A 2,500-nucleotide genomic window follows, 5' to 3' on the forward strand; every position below is an offset into this window, starting at 1 on the left:
AATAGCTCAGTTGGAAGAGCGTTAGACTGAAGATCTAAAGGTTCCTGGTTCGATCCCGGGTTTCGGCAACAAGAAAGGCTTTTGGGTCGTATACATTAAAGTAAACTGTTTTCCTATGCAAAGTTTCCCTGGTTGCGTGAAAAAGAGCCGAAATAGCTCAGTTGGGAGAGCGTTAGACTGAAGATCTGAAGGTCCCTGGTTCGATCCCGGGTTTCGGCAATATGAAATCTTTTTGGGTCGTGTATCTTAAAGTAAATTATTTCCAAAGGAAAGTTTCCCTGGTTGCATGAACAAGAGCCGAAATAGCTCAGTTGGGAGAGCGTTAGACTGAAGACTTAAAGGTCCCTGGTTCGTTCCCGGGTTTCGGCAGTATGAAATCTTTTTGGATCGTGTATCTTAAAGTAAATTATTTCCAAAGGAAAGTTTTCCTGTATGCATGAGAAAGAGCCGAAATAGCTCAGTTGAGAGAGCGTTAGACTGAAGATCTAAAGGTCCCTGGTTCGATCCCGGGTTTCGGCAACAAGAAAGGCTTTCGGGTCGTATACATTAAAGTAAACTGTTTTCCTATGCAAAGTTTCCCTGTTTGCGTGAAAAAGAGCCGAAATAGCTCAGTTGGGAGAGCGTTAGACTGAAGATCTAAAGGTCCCTGGTTCGATCCCGGGTTTCGGCACTATGAAATGTTTTTGGATCGTGTATCTTAAAGTAAATTATTTGCTTTAGTAAAGTTTCCCTGTTTGCATGAAAGAGAGCCGAAATAGCTCAGTTTGGAGAGCGTTAGACTGAAAATCTAAAGGTCCATGGTTCGATCCCGGGTTTCGGCAATATGAAATCTTTTTGGATCGTGTATCTTAAAGTAAATTATTTCCAAAGGAAAGTTTCCTGGTTGCATGAAAAAGAGCCGAAATAGCTCAGTTGGGAGAGCGTTAGGCTGAAGTTCTAAAGGTCCCTGGTTCGAGCCCGGGTTTCGGCAACAAGAAAGGCTTTTGGGTCGTATACATTCAAGTAAACTGTTTTCCTATGCAAAGTTTCCCTGGTTGCGTGAAAAAGAGCCGAAATAGCTCATTTGGGAGAGCGTTAGACTGAAGATCTAAAGGTCCCTGGTTCGATCCCGGATTACGGCAACAAGAAAGGCTTTTGGGTCGTATACATAAACTTAAACTGTTTTCCTATGCAAAGTTTTCTGGTTGCGTGAAAAAGAGCCGAAATATCTCTGTTGGGAGAGCTTTAGACTGAAGATCTATAGGTCCCTGGTTAGATCCCGGGTTTCGGCAATATGAAATCTTTTTGGATCGTGTATCTTAAAGCAAATTATTTCCAAATGAAAGCTTCCCTGTTTGCACGAGAGAGAGCCGAAATAGCTCAGTTGGGAGCGTGTTAGACTGAAGATCTATAGGTCCCTGGTTCGATCCCGGGTTTCGGCAACACGAGTGGCTTTTGGGTCGTGTATCTTTAAGTAAATTATTTGCTTCAGTAAAGTTTCCCTGTTTGCATGAAAGAGAGCCGAAATAGCTCAGTTGGGAGAGCGTTAGACTGAAGATCTAAAGGTCCCTGGTTCAATCCCGGATTTCGGCAACAAGAAAGGCTTTTGGGTCGTATACATTAAAGTAAACTGTTTTCCTATGCAAAGTTTCCCTAGTTGCAGGGAAAAGAGCCGAAATAGCTCAGTTGGAAGAGCGTTAGACTGAAGATCTAAAGTTTCCTGGTTCGATCCCGGGTTTCGGCAACAAGAAAGGCTCTTGGGTCGTATACATTAAAGTAAACTGTTTTCCTATGCAAAGTTTCCCTGGTTGCAAGAAAAAGAGCCGAAATAGCTCAGTTGGGAGAGCGTTAGACTGAAAATCTAAAGGTCCCTGGTTCGATCCCGGGTTTCGGCAACAAGAAAGGCTTTTGGTTCGTATACATTAAAGCAAACTGTTTCCCCAAGTAAAGTTTCCCTGGTTGCGTGAAAAGAGCCGAAATAGCTCAGTTGGGAGAGCGTTAGACTGAAGATCTAAAGGTCCCTGGTTCGATTCCGGGTTTCGGCAACAAGAAATGCTTTTGGGTCGTATACATTAAAGTAAACTGTTTTCCTAAGCAAAGTTTCCCTAGTTGCAGGAAAAAGAGCCGAAATAGCTCAGTTGGAAGAGCGTTAGACTGAAGATCTAAAGGTTCCTGGTTCGATCCCGGGTTTCGGCAACAAGAAAGGCTTTTGGGTCGTATACATTAAAGTAAATTGTTCTCCTATGCAAAGTTTCCCTGGTTGCGTGAAAAAGAGCCGAAATAGCTCAGTTGGGAGAGCGTTAGACTGAAGATCTGAAGGTCCCTGGTTCGATCCCGGGTTTCGGCAATATGAAATCTTTTTGGGTCGTGTATCTTAAAGTAAATTATTTCCAAAGGAAAGTTTCCCTGGTTGCATGAACAAGAGCCGAAATAGCTCAGTTGGGAGAGCGTTAGACTGAAGACTTAAAGGTCCCTGGTTCGTTCCCGGGTTTCGGCAGTATGAAATCTTTTTGGATCGTGT

The 2,500-nt window shown here is 43.3% G+C and overlaps 8 non-coding genes across 8 annotated transcripts in view; all 8 read left to right on the forward strand.

The window, feature by feature from the left end:
• TRNAF-GAA (transfer RNA phenylalanine (anticodon GAA)) overlaps positions 1-68 on the forward strand; it is a 73-nt gene extending 5 nt beyond the window's left edge. The window contains exon 1 of the tRNA in view: positions 1-68. This exon is cut by the window's left edge and continues 5 nt beyond it. This is a non-coding gene — a tRNA (tRNA-Phe).
• A 78-nt stretch (positions 69-146) lies between these two features.
• Positions 147-219, forward strand: TRNAF-GAA (transfer RNA phenylalanine (anticodon GAA)). Its single transcript has one exon. It is a non-coding gene; the product is annotated as a tRNA-Phe (tRNA).
• Positions 220-446: 227 nt separating this feature from the next.
• On the forward strand, positions 447-519 carry TRNAF-GAA (transfer RNA phenylalanine (anticodon GAA)). Its single transcript has one exon. It is a non-coding gene; the product is annotated as a tRNA-Phe (tRNA).
• Positions 520-597: 78 nt separating this feature from the next.
• TRNAF-GAA (transfer RNA phenylalanine (anticodon GAA)) lies at positions 598-670 on the forward strand. Its single transcript has one exon. It is a non-coding gene; the product is annotated as a tRNA-Phe (tRNA).
• A 1,131-nt stretch (positions 671-1,801) lies between these two features.
• TRNAF-GAA (transfer RNA phenylalanine (anticodon GAA)) lies at positions 1,802-1,874 on the forward strand. Its single transcript has one exon. It is a non-coding gene; the product is annotated as a tRNA-Phe (tRNA).
• Positions 1,875-1,951: 77 nt separating this feature from the next.
• TRNAF-GAA (transfer RNA phenylalanine (anticodon GAA)) lies at positions 1,952-2,024 on the forward strand. Its single transcript has one exon. It is a non-coding gene; the product is annotated as a tRNA-Phe (tRNA).
• Positions 2,025-2,102: 78 nt separating this feature from the next.
• TRNAF-GAA (transfer RNA phenylalanine (anticodon GAA)) lies at positions 2,103-2,175 on the forward strand. Its single transcript has one exon. It is a non-coding gene; the product is annotated as a tRNA-Phe (tRNA).
• A 78-nt stretch (positions 2,176-2,253) lies between these two features.
• TRNAF-GAA (transfer RNA phenylalanine (anticodon GAA)) lies at positions 2,254-2,326 on the forward strand. Its single transcript has one exon. It is a non-coding gene; the product is annotated as a tRNA-Phe (tRNA).
• Positions 2,327-2,500: the final 174 nt, after the last annotated feature.

This window comes from Phalangium opilio, unplaced genomic scaffold (assembly GCF_054372755.1).
Source record: "Phalangium opilio isolate 3A_F unplaced genomic scaffold, DU_Popi_V2 ptg000500l_1, whole genome shotgun sequence".
NCBI classification, from domain to species: Eukaryota; Metazoa; Arthropoda; class Arachnida; order Opiliones; family Phalangiidae; genus Phalangium; species Phalangium opilio.